The sequence below is a fragment of the Nomascus leucogenys genome, chromosome X (assembly GCF_006542625.1).
Source record: "Nomascus leucogenys isolate Asia chromosome X, Asia_NLE_v1, whole genome shotgun sequence".
In the NCBI taxonomy this organism is placed as follows: domain Eukaryota; kingdom Metazoa; phylum Chordata; class Mammalia; order Primates; family Hylobatidae; genus Nomascus; species Nomascus leucogenys.
The window spans coordinates 90,387,347-90,398,361 of record NC_044406.1 but is presented as its reverse complement, the minus strand read 5'-3'; the positions used below and the strand labels follow the sequence as shown (position 1 = coordinate 90,398,361).

Genomic DNA, 11,015 nt, shown 5'->3' with positions numbered 1-11,015 from the left:
AAAAAGGCAGGGGTTGCAATCCTAGTCTCTGATAAAACAGACTTTAAACCAACAAAGATCAAAACAGACAAAGAAGGCCATTACATAATGGTAAAGGGATCAATTCAACAAGAAGAACTAACTATCCTAAATATGTATGCACCCAATACAGGAGCACCCAGATTCATAAAGCAAGTCCTTAGAGACCTACAAAGAGACTTAGACTCCCACACAATAATAATGGGAGCCTTTAACACCTTACTGTCAACATTAGACAGATCAACGAGACAGAAAGTTAACAAGGATATCCAGGAATTGAACTCAGCTCTGCACCGAGCAGACCTAATAGACATCTACATAACTCTCCACCCCAAATCAACAGAATATACATTCTTTTCAGCATCAAACCACACCTATTCCAAAATTGACCACATAGTTGGAAGTAAAGCACTCCTCAGCAAATGTAAAAGAACAGAAATTATAACAAACTGTCTCTCAATCAAATTAGAACTCAGGATTAAGAAACTCACTCCAAACCGCTCAACTACATGGAAACTGAACAACCTGCTCCTGAATGACTACTGGATACATAACGAAATGAAGGCAGAAATAAAGATGTTCTTTGAAACCAATGAGAACAAAGACACAACATACCAGAATCTCTGGGACACATTCAAAGCAGTGTGTAGAGGGAAATTTATAGCACTAAATGCTCACAAGAGAAAGCAGGAAAGATCTAAAATTGACACCCTAACATCACAATTAAAAGAACTAGAGAAGCAAGAGCAAACACATTCAAAAGCTAGCAGAAGGCAAGAAATAACTAAGATCAGAGCAGAACTGAAGGAAATAGAGACACAAAAAACCCTTCAAAAAAATCAATGAATCCAGGAGGTGGTTCTTTGAAAAGATCAACAAAATTGATAGACCGCTAGCAAGACTAATAAAGATGAAAAGAGAGAAGAATCAAATAGACGCAATAAAAAATGACAAAGGGGATATAACCACCGATCCCACAGACATACAAACTACCATCAGAGAATACTATAAACACCTCTACGCAAATAAACTAGAAAATCTAGAAGAAATGGATAAATTCCTCGACACATACACTCTCCCAAGACTAAACCAGGAACAAGTTGAATCTCTGAATAGACCAATAACAGGCTCTGAAATTGAGGCAATAATTAATAGCTTACCAACCAAAAAAAGTCCAGGACCAGATGGATTCACAGACAAATTCTACCAGAGGTACAAGAAGGAGCTGGTACCATTCCTCCTGAAACTATTCCAATCAATAGAAAAAGAGGGAATCCTCCCTAACTCATTTTATGGGGCCACCATCATCCTGATACCAAAGCCTGGCAGAGACACAACAAAAAAAGAGAATTTTAGACCAATATCCTTGATGAACATTGATGCAAAAATCCTCAATAAAATACTGGCAAACCGAATCCAGCAACACATCAAAAAGTTTATCCACCATGATCAAGTGGGCTTCATCCCTGGGATGCAAGGCTGGTTCAACATACGAAAATCAATAAACGTAATCCAGCATACAAACAGAACCAAAGACACAAACCACATGATTATCTCAGTAGATGCAGAAAAGGCCTTTGACAAAATTCAACAACGCTTCATGCTAAAAACTCTCAATAAATTAGGTATTGATGGGACGTATCTCAAAATAATAAGAGCTATCTATGACAAACCCACAGCCAATATCATACTGAATGGACAAAAACTGGAAGCATTCTCTTTGAAAACTGGCACAAGACAGGGATGCCCTCTCTCACCACTCATATTCAACATAGTGTTGGAAGTTCTGGCCAGGGCAATCAGGCAGGAGAAGGAAATAAAGGGCATTCAATTAGGAAAAGAGGAAGTCAAATTGTCCCTGTTTGCAGATGACATGATTGTATATCTAGAAAACCCCATCATCTCAGCCCAAAATCTCCTTAAGCTGATAAGCAACTTCAGCAAAGTCTCAGGATACAAAATCAATGTGCAAAAATCACAAGCATTCTTACACACCAATAACAGACAAACAGAGAGCCAAATCATGAGTGAACTCCCATTCACAATTGCTTCAAAGAGAATAAAATACCTAGGAATCCAACTTACAAGGGATGTGAAGGACCTCTTCAAGGAGAACTACAAACCACTGCTCAATGAAATAAAAGAGGATACAAACAAATGGAAGAATATTCCATGCTCATGGGTAGGAAGAATCAATATCGTGAAAATGGCCATACTGCCCAAGGTAATTTATAGATTCAACGCCATCCCCATCAAGCTACCAATGACTTTCTTCACAGAATTGGAAAAAGCTACTTTAAAGTTCATATGGAACCAAAAAAGAGCCCGCATCGCCAAGTGAATCCTAAGCCAAAAGAACAAAGCTGGAAGAATCACGCTACCTGACTTCAAACTATACTACAAGGCTACAGTAACCAAAACAGCATGGTACTGGTACCACAACAGAGATATAGACCAATGGAACAGAACAGAGCCCTCAGAAATAATGCCACATATCTACAACTATCTGATCTTTGACAAACCTGACAAAAACAAGCAATAGGGAAAGGATTCCCTATTTAATAAATGGTGCTGGGAAAACTGGCTAGCCATATGTAGAAAGCTGAAACTGGATCCCTTCCTTACACCTTATACAAAAATTAATTCAAGAAGGATTAAAGACTTACATGTTAGACCTAAAACCATAAAAACCCTAGAAGAAAACCTAGGCAATACCTTTCAGGACATAGGCATGGGCAAGGACTTCATGTCTAAAACACCAAAAGCAATGGCAACAAAAGCCAAAATTGACAAATGGGATCTAATTAAACTAAAGAGCTTCTGCACAGCAAAAGAAACCACCATCAGAGTGAACAGGCAACCTATAGAATGGGAGAAAATTTTTGCAACCTACTGATCTGACAAAGGGCTAATATCCAGAATCTACAATGACCTCCAACAAATTTACAAGAAAAAAACAAACAACCCCATCAAAAAGTGGGCGAAGGATATGAACAGACACTTCTCAAAAGAAGACATTTATGCAGCCAAAAGACACATGAAAAAATGCTCATCATCACTGGCCATCAGAGAAATGCAAATCAAAACCACAGTGAGATACCATCTCACACCAGTTAGAATGGCGATCATTAAAAAGTCAGGAAACAACAGGTGCTGGAGAGGATGTGGAGAAATAGGAACACTTTTACACTGTTGGTGGGACTGTAAACTAGTTCAACCATTGTGGAAGTCGGTGTGGCAATTCCTCAGGGATCTAGAACTAGAAATACCATTTGACCCAGCCATCCCATTACTGGGTATATACCGAAAGGATTATAAATCATGCTGCTATAAAGACACATGCACACGTATGTTTATTGTGGCACTATTCACAATAGCAAAGACTTGGAACCAACCCAAATGTCCATCAATGATAGACTGGATTAAGAAAATGTGCACATATACACCATGGAATACTATGCAGCCATAAAAAAGGATGAGTTCATGTCCTTTGTAGGGACATAGATGAAGCTGGAAACCATCATTCTGAGCAAACTATCGCAAGGACAGAAAACCAAACACTGCATGTTCTCACTCATAGGTGGGAATTGAACAATGAGAACACATGGAAACAGGAAGGGGAACATCACACACCAGAGACTGTTGTGGGGTGGGGGGAGGGGGGAGTGATAGCATTAGGAGATATATTTAATGCTAAATGATGAGTTAACGGGTACAGCACACCAACATGGCACATGTATGCATATGTAACAAACCTGCACGTTGTGCACATGTACCCTAAAAAAGTATAATAATAAAAAAAAGAAATATAAACTTAACCCTGCTTTCTGTCACATTTCCAAGTATTCTCTTTGGTATTCATGATGTGAATTTTAATGTCAGAGGCATCGCACTGACAGAATGAAGGAGGCAAAGTTGGAGTGGGGAACTTACATTTGTTGAAGGCCTACTAGATGCAACACGATATGGATTTTTATCTTCAGACTTTTTCTCTTCAAATGCTCAAAGCCATGCTCTGAGGTAGGCATCATTACTTCCTTTCTACAGATGGGGATATAGTCAGGTTCAGAGAGCAAATTACATGCTCGAGGAATTTTAGGGAGGTGTTAATTGGACACTGAAGCCAATTTCAAGGTCCTTCCACTGGCCAATTCTGGGACAATTTGAGCATCGAAATATATAATAATAATAATAGCACAGGGTAATCCTTTGAGAAAAATGAGAATCTCTGAGTCACACTGATATACATACATACATACACAGATAAATAAGAAGAGAAAACCCTGCCCTTTTCTAAACGCCAACTCATTGTTGTGAAAGGAATATCAGAATTTTAAAAACAACACTTCACAACTATCATCGAAATAAGTGACTCAGGCAAAAATCATAAATGGATACTCACTCTACGCTAAATCCCATAAGAGTCACGGAGTCACCATGGTAACCAGGCTAGCCAAGGAACACTAGGAAAAAACAAACAACCCCCCATATCTTGTTACTAACATGTGCTAGGAAATGAATAATGCTGATGTAATACATAGTAATTAGTCTCAACACCTCATAATACACATTCCTGGCAGCTTCAGCAACACACAAATTGATACATTCACAAATACTCGTATAGATGCATGGCCTCTCCCCAGTGCTCTCTCACCATCCAAGATCCCAGGAATTTTTTAAGGTGGGTTTACTGGGGACAAAAAAGTACAACCTCACATTTTAACATATTCAAATATAGCAGAAACATAAAGTTGAAAGCTACTAACCTATATTATTTTAGCGATTGATTTTTCTAGAGATTACCTGTAGAACTGTCAGGGGTACATTTTTATCCCTAGTTTCAGTGTATTGCCAATGATTTCTAAAAGCTGATATAGAAATACATGTACATGCACTTTAAGCATCAAATACCTTTTCCATCCTAGAGTAGCCTGTGCTTTTTACCAAGATTCTTCAATAGTCATTATTAATAATCTGGTTGCTGGTGGTCATGAAAATGTAATAATTAAGAATTCTATTTAAGAAATAATGCCATTGACAGCAGCATCAATAAGTATGAAATATTTATGAATTATCCGTTCATAGATATGGAACATTTGTACACTGAATACTACAAAATATTGCTGAGAGAAGGAAGACCCAAAGAAGCAGAAGACATACTATGTTCATGAGTCAAAAGAGTCAGTATTGTTAAGACGTTTGTTCCCCACAAACTAATATACAGATTCAGTGCAATCCCAATAAATATTCTATACATTTTTCAAAGAAATTGGCAAGTAGATATTAAAATCATATACAAGTATAAAACACCTAAACTGCGAAAAACAACTGTAAAAAAGAACAAAGATATAGAACAAACACTACCTAATTTCAAAACTCATTATAAACCAACAGTAATCAAGACAGTGTGCTATTGCCATTGAAGGGGAAAAATAGATCAAAAGGACAGAATAAGGAATCCAGAAGTAAACCCATGCACACACGGACAACTGATTTTTGACAATGATGTAAAGACTATTCAGTGGAAAAGTAAATAGTCTTTTCAACAAATGGTTCTGTAATAAATAGATATCCATATACACAAAAATAAACTGTAATCCATATATCATAACATATACAAAATCAACTCAAACTGAATCTGAGACCTAACTATAAAATCCAAATGTATAAACTCCTACAAGAAAAGACAGGAGTAAATCCTTGTGACTGTGAGTAGGTAAACCTTTTTTAGATAGGACATCAATAAAAACATCTTAACCCTAAATAAAAAAATTATAAATGGCACTTCCTCAAAGTTAAAAATTTCTGCTCTTCCAAAAGACACTGTTGAGAGAATGAAAAGATAAGTCAATGACTGGGAAAAAGTATTTGAAAAAATCATATAACTGACAAAGAACTTATATCCAGAATATATAAAATCATTTAAAAGTAAGAAGTAAACAGACACTTCAATAAATAAATGGGAAAATAATAGAAACAGAAACTTTACCAAAGAATATATACAAATGGCAAGTAATCACATGAAAAGATGTTTAACAATGATGGTCATTAAGAAAATGTAGGCCAGGTGCAGCAGCTCATGCCCGTAATCCCAGTACTTTGGGAGGCCAAGGTGGGTGGATCACGAGGTCAGGAGTTTGAAACCAGCCTGGCCAACATGGTGAAACCGTGCCTCTACTAAAAATACAAAAATGAGCCAGGTGCAGTGGTGGGTGCCTGTAATCCCAACTATTCAGGAGGCTGAGGCAGGAGAATTGCTTGAACCCAGGAGGCAGAGCTTGCAGTGAGCTGAGATTGTGCCACTGCACTCCAGCCTGGGTGACAGAGCAAGACAATGTCTTGAGAAAAAAAAAGTAAATTAAAACTCTAATGAGATATTACTATGCACCCATGAGAATGGCTAAAGTGAAAAAGAATTGACCATACCAAGCTTTGGCAAGGCTGTGGAGAATAGAATTCTCATATACTGCTGATGGGAATGAATAAGAAATGGTACTACCACTTTGGAAAACAGTTTGGCAGTTTCTTACAATGTTAATCTCACATCTACCATATGATCCAGCCATTGAACTCCTAGTATTTACCCTAGAGAAAGAAAGCATGTGTACATATAAAGACATTTACACAAATGGTTATGGCAGCTTTATTTAGAAGAACCCCAAACTGAAAACTACCTACTGTCCATGAAAAAGTGAATGGATAAAACAAATTGTGGTATATCCATATACTACTTAGCATTTTTAAAAAGGAATTATTCAATCATGCAGCAATAAGGATAAATCAAAAAGTTAATAGGCTGAATGTAAGAAGCCAGACCAAAAAAATACATATTGTATGATGCCATTTACATAAAATTATAGGAAATGTAAATCAATCTACAGTGACAGAAGAGCAGTGGTTGCCTGGAAATGGAGAGAGATAGGAGGGACATGGAAGCTGGAGGGAGACAAGTAGGTGGGATGATTACAAAGGGGCAGGAAAATGCTTTTTGGGGTGATGGATATGCTCATTACTTTGACTATGGTGTTGGTTTCATTGGTGCATACATATGCCAAAGCTTACTAAAGTAAAGGCTTTAAATATACTTAGTGTATTTCATATCAAACATACCTCAATAAAGCATCTGAAATATACTCGTATTTTTCTGAGATTTGATGATACTGAATTAATCAGGAGAACAATTCCCACTAACATGACCTTGTCACATTAGCAGATGGACACTATGTCTTATCAAGTCATTCACACTATATATGTCCACAATAGAAATAATCATTTGAAATGAGGTGTATCTAAATATTTAGAGAAAGTTGATGTGCATTTCCTTCTGAAGTTCAAAACTAAAATGTAATAACTTGGTAAAATAATCAAAGTGATATTTAAGAATACCTGGCTATTTTAGACAACATGGTTATGTATCATTATAATAGGATAAATTCTAGTATAATTGTCATTTATTAAAATAACAAATTTTTAAATGGGCATTTTAAACTAACACTTCAAAAATTATTGGCTACAACAAAATTTTACCATAGAATGTATAAAAGCCTCACTACTAAGTAAGAGTCTACCTGATAAACCTCTTCTCCAAAGGTGATATCAAAATAGCTTCTCTACTTTTAGATTATTTTGTGAACCTCACAAGTGCTTTTCTACAACATGCTTCCGTTCACATCTATGAGCTCACCTGAGACAGGCATCATATCCCACCAGAGATGGAAGTGCTAGAGGTTTCCTAAGAACTGCTGACCTTCAAATATGGAGTGGAAGCTTCAGCAGCCATCATGACCCACATCTTCAAAACTTGCCTCCTTCAGACACCTGATATCAGTTCAATTACCCGATGAAGAACTGCACAGAGAAAGAGAGAATCCAGCAATCACTGTACTTTACTGGAGCAACTATAAGCCTGGCACCATGCTGGATACTGGGTTAGTGACCAGTGGCACTGATACAATTGGGTAGTGATCGTAACAACCAGGAAGTATAATGGCTTTCTCACTGGGGCCTTTTCATCTTTCTTTGTCTGTCTCATAACAAATTTAAAAAGAAGTAAGAAATTGCTTGAATCCATACAAGCACCCATCATCCAGTAATAACCACAGGGCTATCTATCATCCTGCATGTGCATCACTGCAGGCTCCAGCAATCCTGTGGGTGAACATTCTTCTCCCCATTCTACAGAGGGGGAAGCTGGGTTCAGCGAGTCTTTACCTCTCTTGTCCTCCTGTGTCCCACCTTTACAAGGAAAGTAGCCCCAGGACACCTCGAGCAGGACACCACACTCACTGGGGCCAGGAGGGTCCCAGCTTTCTCATTAGACTGCTAAGGCAAATTGTTCCAAAGTGGGAACGAGGCAACGTGGATCTGACATCCCTTTGTCCCCCACACCCTAGGGAGGTTCAGTCCCCCACCGCAGAGCACCCACACCCTCAGCTGAGTCCTAAACACCTGAAGGCAGGACCTTGCTTTTCTTGCCAGGCTATGTTGGTCTCTATTAAAAAGTCGTCACTCCCCAGCACTTTGGGAGGCCAAGGCGGGTGGATCACTTGAGGTCAGGAATTCGAGACCAGCCTGGCCAACATGGTTAAACCCCATCTCTACTAAAAATAGAAAAATTAGCCAGGCGTTGTGGTGGGCACTTGTAATCCCAGCTACTCAGGGAGGCTGAGGCACGAGAATTTCTTGAACCTGGGAGGCGGGGGTTGTAGTGAGCCGAGATTGTACCACTGCACTCCAGCCCAGGCGACAGAGTGAGACTCCATCTCAAAAAAAAAGAGTCATAACTCAAGGATGCCCACTTTCACCACTTTTATTCAACATAGTACCGGAAATCCTGGCCAGAGCAATCAGACAAGAGAGGGGAGGAAGTCAAACTGTTGCTATTCACCAATGATATGATCATATACCTAAAAAACCCAGAAGACTTACCCAAAAGGCTCCTAGATCTGATACACGAATTCAGTAAAGTCTCAGGTTACAAAATCAATGTAAACAAATCAGTAGCACTGCTATACACCAATGACCAAGCTGAGAATCAAATTAAAAACTCAATCCTTTTTACAACAGCTGCAAAAAAAAGAAAATAAAAGAATAAACTTAGGAATATACTTAACCAAGGAGGTGAAAGATCGCTACGAGGAAAACTACAAAACACTGCTGAAAGAAATCATAGGTGACACAAACAAATGGAAACACATCCCATGCTCATGGATGGGAAGAATCAATATTGTGAAAATGACCATACTGCCCAAAGCAATCTACAGATTCAATGCAATTCCCATCAAAATATCATTTTTCACAGAACCAGAAAAAAATCCTAAAATTCATATGCAACCATAAAACAGCCCATATAGGCTGGGTACAGTGGCTCATGCCTGTAATCCCAGCACATTGGAAGGCCAAGGTGGGTGGATCACCTGAGGTCAGGAGTTCGAGACCAACCTGGCCAACATGGTGAAACCTATCTCTACTAAAATACAAAAATTAGCTGGGCCTGGTGGTGGGCACCTGTAATCCCAGCTACTTGGGAGGCTGAGGCGGAGGTTGTGGTGAGTAGAGATTGTGCCATTGCACCCCAGCCTGGGCAACAGAGTGAGACTCCATCTCAAACAAACAAACAAAAACCTGCCTAGCCCACATAGTCAAAGTAATTCTAAGCAGAAAGAACAAATCTGGAGGCATCACATTACCAGATATCAAATTATATTACAAGGCTATAGTTACCAAAACAGCATGGCAGTGGTATAAAAATAGGCACTCAAACCAATGGAAAAGAATGGAGAACCCAGAAATAAAGCCAAATACTTATAGCGAACTGATCTTTGACAAAGCATATGAAAACATAAATTGAGGAAAGGACCCCCTATTCAATAAATGGTGCTGGGAAAACTGGCTAGCCACTTGTAGAAGAATGAAACTGGATCCCCATCTCTCACGTTATACAGAAGTCAATTTAAGATGCATCGAACACTTAAATCTAAGACCTGAAACCATAAAAATTCTAGAAGATAATATCAGATAAACTCTCGTGGACATTGGTTTAGGCAAAGAATTCGTAACTAAGACCCCAAAAGTAAATGCAACAAAAACAAAAATAAATAAATGGGACCCAATCAAAAAGCTTCTGCACAGCTAAAAAAAAATTCAGCAGAGTAAACAGACAACCCACAGAGTGGGAGAAAATACACTCAAACTATGCATCCAACAAAGGACTAGTATCCAGAATATACAAGAAACTCAAATCAGCAAGAAAAAACAAATAATCCCATCAAAAAGTAGGCAAAGGACGCCAGGCACGGTGGCTCACGCTTGTAATCCCAGCACTTTGGGAGGCCGAGGCGGGCGGATCACGAGGTCAGGAGATCGAGACCACGGTGAAACCCCGTCTCTACTAAAAATACAAAAAAATTAGCCGGGCGTAGTGGCGGGCACCTGTAGTCCCAGCTACTCGGAGAGGCTGAGGCAGGAGAATGGCATGAACCCGGGAGGCGGAGCTTGCAGTGAGCCGAGATTGCGCCACTGCACTCCAGCCTGGGCAGCAGAGCGAGACTCCGTCTCAAAAAAAAAAAAAAAAAAAAAAGTAGGCAAAGGACATGAATAGACATTTCTCAAAAGAAGATATACAAACAGCCAACAAATATATGAAAAAATGCTCAATATCACTAATCATCAGGGAAATGCAAATTAAAACCACAATGAGATACCACCTTACGCCTGCAAGAATGGCCATAATTAAAAAGTTAAAAAACAATAGATGTTGGCATGGATGTGGTGAAAATAGAGCACTTTTACACTGCTGCTGGGAATGTAAATTAGTGCAATCACTATTGAAAACAGTATGGAGATTCCTTAAGGAACTAAAAGTAGATTTACCATTCGATCTAGCAATCCCACTACTATCTACCCAAAGGAAAAGAAGTAAGTATATGAAAAAAACACATGCACATGCATGTCTATAGCAGCACAATTCGCAATTACAAGGATATAGAACCCAACCA

At 38.7% G+C, this 11,015-nt stretch overlaps 1 long non-coding RNA gene across 1 annotated transcript in view; it reads right to left on the bottom strand.

The window, feature by feature from the left end:
• Positions 1–4,419: 4,419 nt before the first annotated feature.
• LOC100580460 overlaps positions 4,420–11,015 on the bottom strand; it is a 49,597-nt gene continuing 43,001 nt past the window's right edge. The window contains exons 3-4 of the long non-coding RNA XR_004028721.1: positions 7,703–7,866; positions 4,420–4,481 (exon numbers count right to left, since the gene is read on the bottom strand). This is a non-coding gene — a long non-coding RNA (uncharacterized LOC100580460). The remainder of the gene's footprint in view (positions 4,482–7,702; positions 7,867–11,015) is intronic.